Source organism: Amblyomma americanum, chromosome 1 (assembly GCF_052857255.1).
Source record: "Amblyomma americanum isolate KBUSLIRL-KWMA chromosome 1, ASM5285725v1, whole genome shotgun sequence".
NCBI lineage: Eukaryota > Metazoa > Arthropoda > Arachnida > Ixodida > Ixodidae > Amblyomma > Amblyomma americanum.
The window spans coordinates 405,718,903-405,738,664 of NC_135497.1; positions in this window are offsets into that span (position 1 = coordinate 405,718,903).

Genomic DNA, 19,762 nt, shown 5'->3' on the forward strand with positions numbered 1-19,762 from the left:
TAGCGAAGCTATTTACAACTCGTTTTAGGTAAAAACTTTTTCCCGCTGCAAATGTATCAGGCAGGATGAAAGGGTGCGTCGTATCGTGTACCATAACCCAACGCAAAAGCTTGAGAAAAAAGCATTTTTATTCCGATGCAAATTATCATAGAACGGGCACAATTTTCAATAAGGTCCTTTCCACTGGATGCTAAATGGCGATGCGGTGTATTTGTTGAAGCACCATCAAGTGCAGGCATCGAAGTGGCAGAGTCAAATTGGTGTCGCTTAACCGATGGCTACAAGGCTGTTCCCTTACTTGCAGGCATCATAGCATGCAAGGAAGCTTGGAAAGGCTGCATCGCCCTGTCGTTGTCGACCTTCGCCTGACGTAGCTTGGATGCTTGCGCAGGAGGTTTCCTCTTCCGGGTTGGTTTTCTATGTCTCTGTGGCCGTGTAAGATGTCCTGTGGCCGTGTGAGATACTTAGGACAGTTCGGAAACACAGTCACCGACCGATTTTTCGGAATAGAAGGGACCCGGAAAATGGTCCGAATAATCGAACAGACCGAAAAATCTGTGAAGTACAAAAAAACCACTTTATTGAGATGAAATCGGCTTAAAAACGTCACTGATTTTACCTCGCGACAAATTTCTCTTGCTGGCGACGATTTTCGCCAGTATTTGCTCCAAACTTGTGCTTTCACTGTATACGCTAGACAGCAAGGTCACTACATTTAGTTGGAATACTTCCCACACTTCTTTGATGGACCCGGCAGGGCCATGTTGTCCACAACTCGAGTGTGCACCACACTGCTCGTCAAACACACGCAAAGATAAGGCACTTTTCATTCAAAGAGGCGGAACCGCCGGACGCAATCACAAAACGGCGAACGGATGTAACTTCGTGAAGACTGAGCGCCACTCGGTCGACGCGGTCAGAGAAACCTAAGTGACAAAACGACGAATGGCAAACGTATGAGACCCGCCACGGTGGCTTAGTGGTCAGGGCGCTCGGCTACTGATCCGGAATACCCGGGTTGGATCCCGACCACGGTGGCCGCGTTTCGATGGAGGCGAAACGCTAAGCCGCCCGTGTGCTGTGCGATGTTAAAGATCCCCAGGTAGTCTAAATTATTCCGGAGCCCTCCATTACGGCACCTCTTTCTTCCTTCTCTCAGTCCCTCCTTTATTCCTTCCGTCCGAGATGCGAGATAGCTCCTGCACAATTTCCTTCTCCCAACAACCAATTTTCAATGTATGGGACAAGCAATAATTGCCCGCGACAACGTCGGCGACAGAAACAAGATGACAGCGATGACAATCTGGCTGCAACCTCGAAGTGTCGGAGATCGCAGGGACCTCTACTGGCAACAATGAGGTACCGAAAGTATGTCAAGCCAATCCAACTGCACCGTAAATCCATCTCAATCCAAGATGGCACCTTTTGCGCCGGCGGAAAGCCGATAAGATGGCAGATTTTGGCCCGCAGGTGACTGAAATTAGTCCGAAAAATCGAGCTTTTGGACTTTTGATATCCGAAATATCCGTCGCGAATATGTATGTGCTTCTATGGGGTGACTGCCGGCGCCTCATTGAGGTCCGAAATATCCTACAAGACCGAAGTTTTACCGAATTACCCATCGGCTACTGTAATGTAGGAACTGCATCTCTGGAAAGCACGGGCATTTCTTCCGCGTAAAGTAGCACTTTTCTCGAGCTCCGCATAATATGCCCGGGATATCGCATCCTCTGCAAAATGCTTGGTGCACACATGGTCAGTGGGCATTAATGTCAGGTCTGCCCTAGGAATCGCACGGCGCCACTTCTCCAAACGAACCTTGTCGGACGGAGCTTTAAATAATGGCACACGCTCCGCACATATCTGGTAGCCCGAATTGCAGTTCGTCACGAAGCACTTTCTTCCCAGTGCGCTGCACTCACCTGCTGTGGGCTACTCTGACGACGATAGCCAAACACAAGGTCTTGGTGCAAAATAAAACAACTTGTTAAAAACAGCACAGCAGCGCAGCTGCACACTCCGAAATATGCCAAAAGCACGTGCTCAGTGCCGCGCCACGCCGGACCGAGCCGCCCAGCGTGGGCCCGCCTTTCGCATCACCATCTAATGTTGAATTCCAATATCAGATCCGGATCAAGTTTTTCTGCTCTGCTGGGAGCAATCGTATTCCAATGGCAAAATAGGAGTGCGAGTTGTCTGTTCCAATGGCAGATCGGGATCAGACGTCGATCCCGGATCGCTCCGTGGAGCAGCGATATTTGCTCCGCCGAAATCGGCAGATTTGACCGGAACCCTACGCGACGTTTTACTTTCCCGCGTCCGCTTCCGGTCATGACCGGCTGCATCTGTCCTGTCGCATACGCGAACTTCCTGTCGTCGCTACGCGGTGATCCGGGCAACGTACAAGCAGTATTTTTGACTTTTTTTGAATTGAATTCTCCCAAATGTAATTATTTTTCGTTTTGTTCACGTCCGCACAAGTTACAACAAATAATGTTCTTAACAGGATGTCAATTCCATCGCGGTCAATTCTTTGTGACCGCTTTTTAGACCAAAATCGTTGACTTGTTTGAACCTCCCGCGCTTTCTGAAGTCAGACGACGCGTACTCTCTAAGCCTAGCAGCTCTGTAAATAAGGAAGCAATCTGAAAATTTTGCGCGTTTCATCACTAGAATTTTGTGGTGCGGGCATCATCACACAAAGCGAAAGCTTCGTGCGCCTTTTGTTTGCCGTGAACGCGAGAGACAGAGTGGCGGCAAGGACGAATCGCTGATGAAGCGAGAGGCCGCGCTTCGAAGGGCGCCGCCATGTTGCCTGAACTTGGAGCTATTCTTGCGCTGAAGTGACCCCGCGGGAGCGCATGCATTCCATTGGCAAAATGGGAGGGAGTGATCTCCGCCTGAACTACGTGCTCCGTTTGTGATCCGGCGGAGCGCTCTCGATCTGCCATTGGAATTCAACTTAAGTTAGCGACTGGTTCCCATGGCAATAATTCCCTCTCCCCCCGAACATATTGTGGCCGCGAGTGGGCGGTGCTCTTGCGCACGGCGGGAGGAGAGTGTCAACACCTCCATATGCTATTCTTAAACCGTGGTTGGGAGTGTGTAAGAGAGGGGTGGGGAGACGGGTAAGACCGACGGTCCAAACGCGGTATTTGCGTGATCTCCGCAAAGGTGTGTGCCCACTTCCTTGATTGATTGTTGTGGAAGTGCAGCTTTTTCTGGGTTCATTGCTGGTTTTTCACGGCTGTGTTGCTCAACTAGGATGTGTTTTCACGGTCAATATTGCTTTTCGTTGTTTCCTCTTCCTTGCTGTGGGGACCTCTAAATTGGTGTCCCCAAATTAACATGTATGGAAAATACTGATAAGGTAGGTGAGGATCTGAAATTGGAAGGTGGCTGAACGTTCTGGCGTTAGGTGTGCCCCAAAGATCTTGGCAGGACTCCTGTACCATGTTTCCTCACATTATTCCGTGTCGCCGTGGATATCACAGCCAGTGAACTGCTTCTGTGAAAAGGTGCATACACGTTGAATAGGTAGCATACTTTCACTGTCACTTTGTGCATCGTCCTCTTGATCGATGTCTGTTTCTGTCATTTGTGCTTTATTCAGACCTTGCCATCATCTGTTACCATTCTCAAGGTGCACTGGCAGACTGGTTCATTGCCCTCGCACTGCTTGTGACTGTCTCAGCGTTTTCAAAACCTCTGTACAATTGTCATAAAGTGCTGTAAGAAAAAATGCGACTGATTGTTCTTTAATGACTGCAGGTGCAGGTACTCCCGGGACTTATCATCGCGGAGGCCAAGTGGAATTTCCTGCTGCAAAATCGATCCGATGCGAAATTCACACTTGAAATGGCACGTGTAGTTTGGTCGCGGGAGGAGGCTGCTGCACGCCGTCTCACCGGCGAAGCATGCAGGAGCATGGCAGGCTCGTTGAGAAAAATGCCTGCCACACCGGTGAAGGTAGAGGCAGTTGCAAGTAAGCACACTTTGGAAGTTGAAGTCCTACTGTGGGCACTATTGCATCTTTGTTCCCCCGTTTTTATTGTTTTTATTCAATCTTTCTCTTTAATCTGTACAGCTTTTTCTGATGTCACAATGCATCCTTTATAAGAATATTGTGATGGCACCTTGGAAATAATTGTTAGTGTGTGCGTGTGTCGTCCTTTCTGAGAAAAATTAATAATTCACGCAGTGATCGAGGAACTATTCATTGACTGCGAAAGCATTAGTGAGCAGTGCCAAATCTATTATCATTCTGGTAAAATAAGAAGCCTCCGTGCACAGCAGTCTATTACAGTAACAGCATATTTTTTGTCTTTCTAATCGCTCCCTGCATGTATGTTGCCTTCTATGTTGATACATTTGTTATCTTGCACGTGGCTGTGCCATGTCCTGGGTAGTTCCATGTTGACAAAATTTGCCCAAAATGCCAATGTGGCTGCGTAAAAATAATAGTTTTATTCAGTTACAATTGGTGTTTGAGCATTCTGTTAGACCTCTTTCTATAGTGCTCGTGATACAGTAAGAGCTCGTTAATTCAAACTCTGTCCATTCGAAGTGTTGCCTGGGTTCTGGCACAGCCCTGTGTATTTCAGTGGGGGAAACTCGATATTTTGAACAAGTTTGCATCTGCAAAAATTAATTCGAACTAGGAGCTAATGGATGACATCGCTCCTCATAGCTAGAAGTTGACCCACAGCGGGTACAGTGCGCTGCAAATTTACTAGAGATGTAAAGCAATGAAAAATTTAAAAAAGCCAAGCGCACGATGCTGGCGCAGCCCGCACTCCGGTGCTTGCCATAGCAGGTTTTCGCTGCAGGGGCACTCGCCCGTGCTGCTAATGCTTCGGCACCAGCCGTTCCTGGTTTTATTTGTGCCGCAGTCCCTGCGTCACTATCACATGGTGTGCACAAAGCAGTTCGGCCGCCACTGTCATGCTCTTTGTGCCGCAAACTACACGGACAGCGGTGTGGAGACATTGAAACCCTTGAGTGGCGCCGATATAATTGAGATTGCATGCTGTCAGCAGACGCCACAGGGCTCTCTGGCGGTGAGAAGGACCGACAGTGATGAGTCAGACAGCAGCGACGGCCTATGCCACTGTCAGGTGCATGTGAAGAATGTCAGCGCTTGATGTTGCAGCATGGTACTTCTCTGCCATTGAGAATTCCGAGTTGCGCTGGAGCTCTTGGGCAAGCTGCAGTTGATGCTGAAGGCGTCTCAGCAGAATAAACACTAGCAAATGCTGATCACTTATTACTTTTAATAGTGACTACCCTTCCCTGTAAATTGTGGGGTTGAATTGGGGAGATAAGTACGTTCTCCCCACTCAATCGCGGCTGACACTGTTCAAACCCGCCCGGACCCCACCCCGTGATCGCGTACGCTACCGAGCGCTCGCGGACCACGGCGGGCCTTGCTCTGAGGGAAAAAAGGAACGACACATTGGCTGACACAAACAGGCATTTATTGCTACAGCAACAATAACGCCAGCTAGCAACAAGGTACGCTAATGAATCGAGGTCGTCTGACTCACCAGCAAGGTTCCAAGCGAATGTTCGCCGCGATAGGGCAAGGGATATATACTCCGAAGGCCGGACGGGACGAATACGGGAGCCTGTCTCCCCGTCGCTTCCTCGCGCCGCCGGCGAAGAGCGGAGCCGCGAGCGACGCGTCCGCTCGCGCCGATTATCCCAGCCGAAGCCCCTCTCCCGCGCGCGGGCTTTGGCAGTCTCCGCGCAGCGATGCTGGCGCCCTCTCTTGCCAGTTAATGTAACTCACAAGGGAATGCGCTCAGCCTCGAGGTGAGACCGCCGCTGCTCGGTGCCTCGCGGGAAAGCAAACTAAGGGGGCTACAGGGCAGGTCCCAACATCCCCCCAACCTTAAATAGACCCACGCGCCTGAAAGTACATGCTATGGTGGAGTCTCCTGGTCTTCGTGTACTTGAGGCATGTCTTGCAGCGGAGGTCACGCCGACAGCGTCCACGCAGACTTCCGCGGTATTCCGAAGATGGCGTGAAGGTCTCCGCTGGGACGACTCGTATGGCCCGCGGACTACCGTGTCCGCAGGCCCGCGAATCGAAGGCCGCTGGGAAAACTGCAGGCCAGGATCGTGCAGTAGTCGCCAGGGCAGCAGCAGCCGGAGGTGACTGCTGACTGGTCTCGCCACAGCTGCCCCGGATGGATACGGCGAACAGGATACAGGCCGCTCCGTCGCAGCAGGTGGCAGCGAGACGATGTGCATTGGTCAGCAAGCCTGGGTGGCTCCACCGGATCTGCAAAATTGCCGAACCGCTCTCGGCGTGCCTTTAACGTAGGTCACGGGAAGGGAAACGGTATCCGCAAGGGCCTCGTGGCACAATGCCTAACTCGCTAGCAAAACGTGTCGGCGGCTGTGCAAACGCAGTTTGAGTGAACAAAGCCCTTTCTTGAGTTGAACGAGACTGCTCAGTTCGTGCGAGGTTACCGAAAAAACGGGCGGGCAGCAAATTGCCCCCCCTCAATGACACGGTCCGGTGGTCGTGTCTCTTTTAACGTGGTGCAGGCAGCTCCGAAAAGCCTCAGGCCTAACTACCGCTCCGTCAACGACCGTGACCACAACAAAGACCCGAAACGGGTTATTTGCGCGCAGCCGCGAGGAGACGTCAGCTTTGTGGGGTGGTCCTACCCCGCTCACTGCACAAAGCAGCTTCTGAGCGGTCGGCGCCCACCCTATCGGACGGTGTCGGTGCGCCCGGTGCCGAGCTGCAATACCAGCGAGCTCGTAGCGGCACCCGTGGCCCCAGGCCCCCCGGCTCCCGGAGCCGCGACTCCCAGAGTCGAAAAAGAGACAGTAGAGAAAATATATACAGAAACTCGGACCACCCACGCGGCTTCCGTACTCACTCGCTTCGGGCTCGGCGACTCCGCGGGCGCTAGACCTCGCGCTCCCTCGATGCGGACCAAGTGATTCTCGCGAAGAATCCCCAAAGAAAAAAATGTGCTGAGCATGTCGAAAAGTTCAAACATGCTGCAGCGCAATACACCTCGCACTCAAGAAAGCATGCCGCAGGTCTTAGCGATCAAAATTCACTCTAGGCATAGCACTTGTCAAATCCGGACAAAGAGCGTTCCTCGAACCGAACCGACAGTCGTCCAATGTTCCAAGAGCAGGCCCCACGTTGGGCGCCAGATGTGGGGTTGAATTGGGGAGATAAGTACGCTCTCCCCACTCAATCGCGGCTGACACGGTTCAAAGCCGCCGGACCCCACCCCGTGATCGCGTAGGCTACCGAGCGCTCGCCGACCTGGGCGGGCCTTGCTCTGAGGGAACAAAGGAACGACACATTGGCTGACACAAGCAGGCATTTATTGCTACAGCAACAATAACGCCAGCTAGCAACAAGGTACGCTAATGAATCGAGGTCGTCCGACTCACCAGCAAGGTTCCAAGCGAATGTTCGCCCGCGCTAGTGCAAGGGATATATACTGCGAAGGCCGGACGGGACGAGTACGGGAGCCTGTCTCCCCGTCGCTTCCTCGCCCCGCCGGCGAAGAGCGGAGCCGCGAGCGACGCATCCGCTCGCGCCGATCATCCCAGCCGAAGCCCCTCTCCCGCGCGCGGGCTTTGGCAGTCTCCGCGCAGCGATGCTGGCGCCCTCTCTTGCCAGTTAATGTAACTCACAAGGGAATGCGCTCAGCCTCGACGTGAGACCGCCGCCGCACGGTGCCTCGCGGGAAAGCAAACTCAGGTGGCTGAAGGGCAGGTCCCCACAAAATAAACGTGTTTTGGAGCATAAGTGCTGTCATCTTTTCCAGCACTTAAGCTCACTACTCACGTGAATGGATCCCAATACTTGTTCTTGGTGCATAACGCATGAATTCTCAGAATCGCTGCCACTAACGTGTAGTAGCGGCTAGCTCGCGATGTGTGACTGCGTGTGTCTGCTTCGGGTGCTACCTGTGTAGTGGGCGCAACGACCGCTGACTGTAGCGCCCATTCGATAATTGGAACTTCGCTTAATTTGGACATTTTTCCGGTCTTCTTCAAGTTCGAATTAATGAGATTTTACTGTATTTCAATCTAAATGCCATTATGATACAGCCGCACATTTCTTTCCAATGAGCACTGCATGTTTTGATGCTGTTTACTGCTAATTTTTGTCCTGTGTGTGTTGATAAATTATTCATAGGCCACATTTTCTGAAAAGATGAAGTTGAGACCCAATTTGTGTTATCTGCATTGCTCTTTCAGATTGCTTGCAGATATACGTGGAACTGCATCCTGCTGCCGAACCACCTGTACATTCCAGGGTTGGGGCAGCAAGGAAGTATTTGCGCAGCTTTTTCACAGAAGCCGGTCGACAGGGAAAGCGTGGCAAAGCAGTAAATACCAAATCCGCTGCTGAAGTTTTGGAAAATGCATAACTTTCTTTTGCAGTCATGTGGTAGTGCTCGGATGGTACCTCGTAGTAAATTTATAATAAACCAGTCGTGAGCTCTGAACCTCAAAAATTGGTGTGCTTTTACTGCAACATGTCGCCTCAAGAACAATCACATCCAATGGCTGAAGTGCGGCTAGTCCGTCACTATTCCAGCATTCAGCTTGCCTGCATAGTGGCTTGCCATTATGCTGCCAACATGGCTTGCCATTATGCCGGCAACCAGCTTGCCATTATGCCACCAACCAGCTTGCCACTATGCCGGCAACCAGCTTGCCATATGCTGGCATAATGGTTTGCCATTATGCCAACATTCAGCAGTCCCCACTACCACAATCCATTAAGATGGTGGTTTCCACTTCATCCACCATTGGCCAGATTTCTGACAGGGATCCTTTTTTTATATATGGCTCTTCACATATGCCTTTCTGGCCAACTCGGAAAGAACATTCGCACGTGATTACGCCTGCTCTTTGTATGACCCACTGAATGACTGACTGCACTGAAGGCGCATGTTCAGTGCGTAATGCTAAGTACGCGTGCATGCTTGATCCGTCTAGTGCACCATCGGTAGCAAGATGCGTGGGTTGCGCACGAGCTGAAGCTAAACTGTGTCTTACCGCCAAACCACGGCCGCGTCATGCGCTCACACAACCGACGAAACAGCTGTTTTTAGTGAGGACAAATATTGTTTATTTTTGATGCGTCACAACCCTGGTTAATTAAAGCACACACAAAAAACTTGGCGCTGCGATGCGATGAGTCCTGTACGCTTGCGCTACATAAAAGAAGAAACCGATCAAAATTATGATTACTTCATTTGAAATGTTACTGACTTCAGTGGTCGCTTGGAGACTTGAAGAAATAAATGAACAAGGTACAAAGCATTACTAAATTACTTTTACGTTATTCCTTCGCACTTTGATTAGCATAACATAAATACATATGAACCAGAATGAGACAGTGCGGCTTCCTTGATGTGCTGCGTGTTGCAATTCATAACCTGTTAATTTATCTCAGCAGTTGTTTCTCCAAGTTCTCATCGGTATTTTCCCCACGTTTCCTTATGAAAACATCAGCAGTGACACTGAACACAATCTCGGTGTACGTGCTGGAGGAAAGGGAGGAGTCGTAACGTTGGCATATCTTGAGCACCAACTCGAAGTTACGCAAAGCGCCACGATTCGTTATTGTTCGCGCTCTAAGGGTAAAAAGCTCAAGCTTACTAAACGTGTCATTCTCTTGTGCCGTCTTGAAGAAATGCGAACCGCTGAACACGGGCTAGTTAAACGCAGAAGGCAAGCGTAGCAGGGAGCGGCAGAAAGTTAGGTGGGCGGATGAAATTAAGAAGTTAGCGGGATAGGGTCCCAAGCAGCACGCCAATAACGGGCCACCGTTGGCATATCATTGGCGAAAATTGGCGCGAATATGGGCCCTTCGTTGGCATTTAGGCAAATCGCAACTCTTTCCAAGCATGGCCCAACATTCCCGCCAAGATTGGGCTGATGTTCAGCCAATCTGAATGCCAAGAATGGCCCAGACATCACTGCCAATATAGGGCCCAATATGGCCGAATAGTGGCTCCAATATGGCCGAATAGTGGCTCCAATATGGCCGAATAGTGGCTCCAATATGGCCGAATAGTGGCCCCAATATGGCCGAATAGTGGCTCCAATATGGCCGAATAGTGGCCCCAATATGGCCGAATAGTGGCCCCAATATGGCCGAATAGTGGCCCCAATATGGCCGAATAGTGGCCCCAATATGGCCGAATAGTGGCCTTTCGGATACCGGCATATCTTGGCTACCTCTAGGCATTTCCAGTATTTTCCGAGACCAGTGCAGAATTATCACATGCAGGTCCCGTCCGTGGTTTTCAATACTGTGCGACTTCTAGCTTTATATGCAATAGGTTCGAACTCCTATTAAAATTTCAAAACTGCATGCAGTATTTTCATTGCATATGTATTTTGATTTGCAAACAGTATTTCATGCACATTTTTTACTTAATGTCCAGCAGCTACCAAATGAAACAAGCAAACAGGAATTTCAGAAAAATGTTTTTATTTTTCATGTGCCCGTGGGGCAATGACCCATGTGGCAAGGGTGCTGCGTGGGGTGGCTGGGCGTGAGGAGGAGGCTGGGGGGGCAGGGGAAGGGGCAGAGCTTGGGTGGACGGTGGCTGGGCGTGAGGAGGATGCTGTGGGGGGGGCGGATCTTGGGTGGACCCCTGAGGGGGACATGATAGCCATTCCTGGAGGGGTTGCAGGGCAGGAGGCTGAGGGCGCGCCTGGGCAGGGTCAGGGTGCTGACCCAGCACAGGGGTTAACAGGTGGCGCTTGAGCGTGAGACTCAGGAGGCTCGAAAGCTTGGGCATAGCGCCTCTTTCGGCCGCCCCCTCGGTCGCACGCACCGGGCAGCCACCTGCCAATGAAACCCTGTGCTGCAAGGATGGCATCTGTGCAAGGTGAGTGTGCATTAAGACCAAGAAATGCTACTTTTAAAACGATACACTTCCTGCAAGCATATGGAAATCCAAGTTCATGATTTGACACAGAAAAACCACACGTTACTGACACACAAGGTATCCCAACAAACAACACAAGTACTGTACAGTAGTGAAATGAAAAAAAAATGAGCTATCATGAAGACACTGCAGTCAACGTCAAAGCGGCCATTGCAGGGAAGTTCATGACAACGGATTACAATATGAAAAATGGAAATGATTGGTTTGATTGAGGGCATCTGCTCATTCTTTATGGAGTTTTATATGACTAAGACCCCCAAATTAATCACATAAACACAGCAACAGAATATTCATCAGCTGTTATAAAAAATTACAGTAAGATACAGCAAGAAAATAGCTTGGAAAAACTTGTACATGTTTAAAAGCAGGAATCTCAATATTTCTAAATTAAAAGCTACAGCAATTAAAAATCAGATATACCTGTTGCCACCCTGCACAGCTTTGTGCCAACGAATGGGCGTTTTCCTTTTCGCCCCCGCAGGCTGAATAATCTCTGCACAGCCACCCCCATCACTGCACTCATCACATTGGCCGCCACCTCCTTCAGATTGCTCCCGCCTAGGCGGAGAAGCTGCTTCTTCTGAAAGAAAAAATTTGCAGTTGCCCAACGGTCATTTCACATAAAAAATCACATTCTATAACCACTTAACTTGTAGAACGAAATAGCAAAGAAAACGGTGTGACTTCCAAAGTAATCGTATTATACCTGCTACAACACAGCAGCAATTATAGTGGTTTTTTTACACCTCATGTGAAAAACACTTTACATTTGGCCACCGTAACAGCATCAAGAAGTTAAATATTAAATTTTTTAGCACTCGTAAGGGAATACTCCACGGTGATTCATGTCTTATGCATCACTACAGGGAAAATATGCAACTAAAATGAGCATCTATGGTTCTTGAAACTGCCCTGGTTGGAGTGGAGTACTGCACTTCAATTAATGAAAGGCATAAAAAGCAATAGCCAGGCAAAAGGCTGATCAAAGCTGTCTCCTTAATTGGAAAACAACGAATAATGTAAAAAATTAGTTCCGAAACAGCACTCCCAGTCACTCGTCTCAAATCAATAATTAAAATAATTTGTGTGCCACCTTAACTCAGCCAAACTTTGTGAACAAAATATATACCAAAAAATAGACTTAACATTACACTACACAAGCTTCATGAGGCTGAATACTTTGATGGAATGTGCCACAAATAGTATAGTAGAGCATAACATAGTCCTGTGATTAAATAAATCAAGACAGCCTTAAAATATCAATTGAAAGTATTGTTAGCAGCACAGATACAGTACTCTGTAATTCAAACTTCAAGGTAACAGAGATTTTTGTCTGAATCATCAGAGTTGCACCCTCATATATCCAAGCAGGTAAACCTTGCCTCAGTACCCCATCAGTATCAGTGATGAAGAAAGAACTTACTCATGTGGCCAAGCATGTGGTATATGTCAATGACATCATATAATTACTAATCAAAATATTATTTACTTTGGTTAATTCTCGCCCTGTTTCCTTTGTGCCTTTTCAATCAGCTAAAATTGTGCTATATACCCCCGAGATGTAGCTGTGCTGTCCGTGTTAATTTCTTTCCTTTGTACCATCTTGTGCGCTTTGTTGCAGAGGTCATGAACCCTAGTTGATACTTTTAAACGAATATGCCATGTGAACTACAAGCACTGAACTAGTAGGAAGCTAATGACAACAGGCCTGACCTACCACTAGCTGCCGTGAAAGCGGCAATGGGGATTAATTGCATAGTGCCTGCAGTCAGCTTATCGCCAAGGATCTTGAGAAGGAGCACACGACGGCGCTTGGGAGCTTAGAAAGTGCATTAAATAGGGTCTATTTTGAAGAACCGTTCAATCCGATTTTAGAAGGAACAGAAACAATGCATTCATTTCGAATGTAGAAGAAGCAAAAACAATTAAGGCACTTATTTCGAATCAAAAAGAAACAAATGTTAATTCTGTAAGGGAGTTTGGATTTTTCACTGTAATACAGGAATTAGACTTAGTATAAAGCAATCTATGCAACTGTCATGTTCGGTATAAGTGGGCGCGACTGTTTCCGGAATTTTCAGTTGTAATAAAACAGACCATTAACAATGTCACAGTAACCCTTCTATATGCGGACTTTTCAAAATTCATCCATTCCCACTATATTAGCTGAAAACTTATACAAGAACAGCGTGATTATGGCTTAGGCATGGCAAGCATCTACTTCTGGGGCTCAGATTTTTCAATAAATATCTCAACTACATTAAGCACCCAACAGGCTACTGTAATAAAACATTGAATGAAAAATTAAATTACCAGGGCAGCTGCTACTCTCATCTCTGACAGCAGCTTCTGCCGCCTCAAAATCTTCAATAGTGAAGGCTGGCAGCTGAGGGCACAGTGGCGGGAGGGAGCTCACGGGAGGAGACGGTGACCGTGTCCTCGGCTCTTGCCGAGCTTGCTCCAGCCGGCTCAGCCTCTGCAGGATTGCCCGCTGCTGCTGCCGTATTTCTAGCAGCAGCCGCAGCACCTTGAGCATTGTCGCTGAAACGAGCAAGGTTTCCAGTGAGGGCAGGCTTTCACAGCAGATGTATATATTTACACCTCAAGGACGCAATATGAGCAATATACTGCATTTACACGCTTGCAAGTCGACCTATTGTTTTCAAATTTGAAAATCCGAAATGCGGGTGTTGGCTTGCAATCGAAAATCAGAGCATGGCACCATAAATAAAGGGGAGACAAACTAGTATCAGGGATGATGCGGTAAATGAAATTTTATGTTTGCTCCACAGCTCTGCCCAGAATTTTCTGCATGGTTCTTGAGAAGGATTTTTCGTTTTCCTTTTTACTTTTAGCTGTATGCTCAGCACTCTTGGGAGTGTTGATAGTTGATGAAAGGGGCACTGTTCCAATTGCAGTGGAACTGCCACTAACAGCAACGCTTGCAGGGAGTGCCGGTACCTGATGAAAAACTAAAAACAGCGCCATAAAGACAGACTTGAAGATGGGCGAGCGCTGTTTTTGGTTCTGCAATGATGCACCAGCTCACTCTGTTATTGGTTCTTCTGCAGCTGACAAAAGAGCTGATGCCACGCACACAGTTTCTCTGTGGCTGTTTGATGCATGTAATGTCTCCTGGCTACATATTTTACCAGTTTGTAATGCGGCGCTTCATCAATTGTGCTCAGGACCAAGTAACGGCGCGTTCACACTTGGACATTCGGCAGCGAGAACGAGCGGAATCCGCTGCCGCGGCAGAGATTGCGCCGAAATACCAAGCGGTAAGCCTGATCGGTCCAGGACCGAATTCTGCCACCGGAAAAAAATCCGCCGAATCCCGTCAGCCAATAGGAAGGAGAGTACGAAGTTCGGCAACAAACATGGCGACGCCCTTCGGTGCGGGACGCCTCGTTTGGGACTGAATTCGTCGCTGTTACTGCCTGTTTGAGCGCGTTCAATGCCCATAAAAGCGCCAGCGCTCTTTCGCTTTGTCTCATCTCACCCATAAAAAAAGTGTGAGTGATAAATGTGTTTTTTTATTTTAGGTGACGATTCTTTCCTTTTTTAAAAAAGGCTTGAGAGTAACCACCAGATGCGCCACTAGGCTAATCTTATGTATTTAAAACCGACAATGCTAGAAATGGCGTAACGTCTGGCAAAATAGCTGCATTTAGCGTAAGTAAGCGTGCATACAGTTATCGTACGTAGAAAGCATGGATTAACCTCTTGCCATATCTGTGTACGCCTTGAGCAGACGACACACAGACGATGAGCGCAGACGAGGTGGTTGGGAAGTGTGAACGGTGCAGCTTTTTCGGTGGCAGAGGATTTCGCTTGCTCTCTCCGCCGAGTGTCCAAGAGTGAATGCCCCATAAGCATTCGGTGCTTCTTCACGAATATGTTCAAGATGGCTGTCATCCTTCACAGAACAACTGCGCACCTGGCCGCAAGTTTGACATATAAGAACGGGTAATGCAAATGTGGTGGCTGCCTCGAGGAAACATACTTGTGGCGGTTCTACACGATGTCATGGTGAGGTTGTTTGTGAAGTGCGAGATTTTGCAGGACGATGAACTGCTGTGGAGGATTTCACTGGACGTCAGAACAATTAACACCCTGTGGGACTGCAGCATCGATGATGGTAATGTAAACCAACGCTGGGCGTCAACATGCTCTGCATTAAGCTACTAAATTGCCATTGATTCCGTTAACGGTAGCGATAAGACGGTGTCGTACGGTATGCTAAAGGGGTTTATTATTTGGTTTAAGTTAATAATATAACACTAATTGTTACTTTCACTCTGCGGTAATCTCTTACCTTGAGCAGGAAATAAAGACAGAACAGCGATATCAAAGAGATATATCAGGCAGCGGCAAGCGGTGAGAATTAAACAGGTTGTGGGGTGTCTCTTGAATACTTATCTGGCAAACTTATCGTAGCAGGGCCATTTTTCGATATGTTCCTCATCAAATGAATAGCTCAATTCGTGCAATTACAAGGTCAAGATAGCGTCAACCGGCGCCAGACACAATTATTGCGCGGCTGATGCGTATGGCGTTTCTTCGTCTTTGCTAGGCGGAAGTGAAGTAACTACGGATATTAGTCATAAACGCCACAGTCTAGAGTTTGCCCCACTGGGAAGAGTTCTAAGCAAGGAATGTTTACGGCGTCGATGCGCAATTATGCCGGCTGAGTTTTAAATTGAGAGGCGAAGATTTCGGTATACCGGGCTGCAACAAGAATTCTACCAAACGAAGTAGGATAATAGTTGTAACGCCTCAGTTTTAAGATTTCAAGTGCATTCGAAATGCAGCAACTAAAAGCTTGACTGATGTAATTAATTTAACCAAAGCTCAGAACGAGAACTATTTAACATTCTCTCCAACCCATCGCACAACTTACGTGGAAAAGAGTTTTCGTGTTTTGTGAACCATTCTTTCATTCAAACATTCAGATTTCCCAAAAATGCACACCCTGTACTCGAAAATAGGGTACTTTTTGTCTTGTTATTTTTTATAAGGGCGAAAAGTTCCATGAGGGTGAATTGCAAAGCATGCATTGACTTTTGAACCTTAAAAACGAGCGCACAAATTGAAAAGCAAGAAAAGAATCTCCTTACTGGAATTTCCAGCCAAAGCTGTCTTTCATCGGTCGTCTTGAAGCAGAGTGGAAGCCTGCAACAATTTTCAAAGTGTTCTGATTGAGACACGAGCGTATTTGCTTAACATAATATAACGTACCTCTGCATGCAGTGAACACTTCGTGCCTTACGGACCACTGAAATGGAGGCTCATCCTCTTAGCTGGTCTCATTTTCTGTGAAACAAGTGCAGGCTCGAACTATAAACCGAACAACTATAAACCTATGAACCCAATAACAAGAAAGAGCGCCAGAAATAAGACCCCAAAATGTTTGTTGTAGGGCATCATTTCATTGAAAGAGAGGTACTAAAGCGGCGCGCAAAAATTGTTTTCCCGAAAAGATCCTGGACTAACATTCGATGAGATCTGTTCTGAATGTTGAGAACCTTTTATGTAAACGTAATGCTCCAATAGAAATAAACATAGAAGAAGTGCAGACTTTATCAAGGAAATTTCTAGAGATGTATTTGGTGTAGTGCGCGTGTTTTCCGTCCTACTACTTTCTTATTTTCTCATTAATGAATATACAAGCGCTTCAGGGAAGCCCGTCACTAATAAAAATGACAGGTTCTTGAGGTAATGAGAAGGTTTTATCGGCAAAATATTGCGGCATTGTATTACAAATGTATGATTTTTTAAGAATGTGTGACATTTGTATGACAAACCTCTGTGAGGTTATTGAATAATACAGTTTTTCTACTTGCGATAGCAGCTATTTATCAAAATGCGCTGCAGCTAGCAGTGATGCCTTTCTTTTGGGCGAATTTAGCATCCCTCCTTACGTTGTTACACTGCTGTTTTTGGCTCCATAACAAACACAATACACGTTTCTCAAGACAGTGAGCTTGCTAGCATGGTCACCGTCATTTTCACCAAACGGGTTTTGTCAAAAGTAATCTCAGGCGTATTTTTCCCCAGTTTGGAGCATAACGTGAATTTTCCCTGCAGAAAATGATTAAGGCATCCTGATGGTACTGTCTGTAAGCACTATGACGCTATGAAAGAAATTAAGGAATCTTGAAGGTACTGTCTGTAAACACTATGCCACTATTAAAAATTTTGTCCATCCTCGTAAAACATAAACCACTGGTATTTTGCGCTTGAATGCTACGTGCTTTTCTTGAGGTCTGAACATACTGTTTACGTATTTATATTTACTTTCAACTGAAAGACAGTGGCGCCTGGAAAGGTTCTCCTTAAGTTCGATAGCTGTCACTTATTGACACAAAAAGAATGCGACAATCTGAAAAGTTTCTCATATTAGTGGATCGAAAACTGGCTTCTAGCATTCTGCTGCGACTGCCATTGCAGCCCATCGAGAGTTGACAGCTTGAACCTCTGAGTGGAACATATGGCCCAAGGGCTGGCTCCTTCTGCACATTTTAATACGCCGTTGAAGGACCATGAAAAAAATGGGTGTGGTGTTGCTCCGGTTAATCCTGGAGTGACGCGAGAGCTACATCTGGCCGAGTGGAACTCGCTCGCTCAGTCGTATTGCAAAGTTAGTCTTTCGCCGCTCCGTTTCTCTGCACATTCCTTCTTCATCTTCATCCCTGGACGAGGATACACCCTCTCCCTTTCTCAACCCCCCCTCCCCACTCTTCACGGCACGTGCGCACATCTGTTGCAGCTCAGTTTCGCCAGCTCGCCGCGCCGCGCCGCCGGCAGCAGCAGCTGCTCCGCCCCACGTGACCACGGCGCTGCCACGGAACTCCAGGGGTGCCACGCTGAAGGCTCGAAGAGCTGGCGCAGTGCAGCTCTAGCTACAAAACAGCAGCATAATCTCGCCACCTAGGAACGAAGGACGGACACAGGTTGCATTGCAGAACGGCCTTTCTGAACCGCCTTTCATATATTTGTCTTTCAGAGTCCTGCCTCCCAGCATATCAGGGTAACGTATTCATCGGTGAAATTGTGTACCGGCCCTGGAGTTGTGGTTCCACAGCTTGAAAAAGCCGTGTTGTTCGGCTGCGTTCTTCACAATTCTGCGACTTCGCTTTTCATGCCACAGCGAGCAGTTAAAGATTACATAAGAGCTCTGCCGCTTAATGTTGTGTGATTTGACTGAAGATTTCTTCATCTCCCTCTTTCAGTAGCACGATATACTGATTTTTTACCTATTTAAGCATAGTGCAGGCACTTACCGAACCCATGCTGGAATGCTACACAAATAATAGGACTGAACAAGACTATTGAGCAAAGTAAATGATCTTCTCCCCAAGTAAAGGAAAAAAGATGGAATAAAATATAACGCTCTCTTTGAATAATGCGAACAACCAAATCTAACTGTGGAGCTTAGAGTTATTTGAAGCAACGGATACTACTGAGAAATTGCAAGCGAAAGCCTTCATCCTGATAACAGCGGGCCGGGAGAGGGGGAAAATGCTCTCATGTTCTCTTTGTTGCCGACCCCGTTGTCTGATTAAGCTTCGATGAAGAATAAGCTAGGACATGGACGTTCAAGTGATAGCGCTTTTGGCGTGATTTCTGTGACTGCGATTGACTTTTTGTCTTCATATGGGTGGAAAAACAGATAAAATAGTAGCGTTACAGTCAAGGCAGAACTTGCCCCGCTGACTCCTCGAAAAGCTGGCGTAGTGAAGCTTTACGCTTAAAAAACGAAGAAGGTTCGTTTATTGCATTGCATGTGCAACAACACGTCGTGTAAACTGGGGAAAACAAATCTATCTAAATAAATAAATCTGGAAGGCACCGTTCCACTCCTAGCCCGTCGTCTGTCTACCGTCGGCCTGGTATTGCGGGTAATTTCGTGTCCATAGAAATTCGATCGAAACGTCCGGGATCGAACTAGCATCATTCGGGTCAGAAGCAGAAGGCCTTACCTGCCGAGCCACCGCGGCGGCTGGATTGCTTGATGACCTTGCAGCTGTTCGCATAACCTTACCAGAATTTGATAGTACTGAAGACTTCCATGCGTCTGTATACTGTTGCAGTAATAAATATAGGCAAGGACACTGCGTTTCTCATCAACGCGGGAATGTGCTGTAGCATACTGGTTTTCTCGCCCACAGATCTCAGCCCGGTCAGCGATGTCAATAAGGTCAAAGTGGACTCCCCCGCAGCGGACAGTATTGGAGACATTGTTCAGGTAAAATCTCAAATAATGGCTCTTGGAATTGGACTCTGGATCCGCACCCAGTTTGTGACGCGCGCGTGGGCGGCCGTGCGCTGGCGCCGATATGTACCATGGAGAGACCTAGTCACCTTTCATCCGCTCATCAGCACCAACCCTTCGACACGTAGCAACGATGGTAAGAGTGTTCCTGCATACACTAACTTTTTCCAGGTCTCGATTTAGCGATATTCACTATTACGTGGACATCACAAGCTGAGCTGCAATGAGGCGCACCTTAATGTTGTTATTTATAGATCTACTTAGCTTAAGAAGTAAACAGACATGCCTACTAGCAGATCAGACGAAAAGGTCCCGCACGACGCAAGCGGAACCAACCGCAGCGCAAAAGCGACTGTCGGCGCGTGGCTCTGAAAGCGTGTACGCTCATCAAGCGGCGCATGGAAGGCACATATGCGGGACATGTGAAGAAGCGACCGATGGGTACGGAACCATCGCTTTAAAGAGCACGTAACGGAAGGTACGAGGCCAATTGCGTGGAAAGCACCGTTGAATGCAGGAGCGTAGT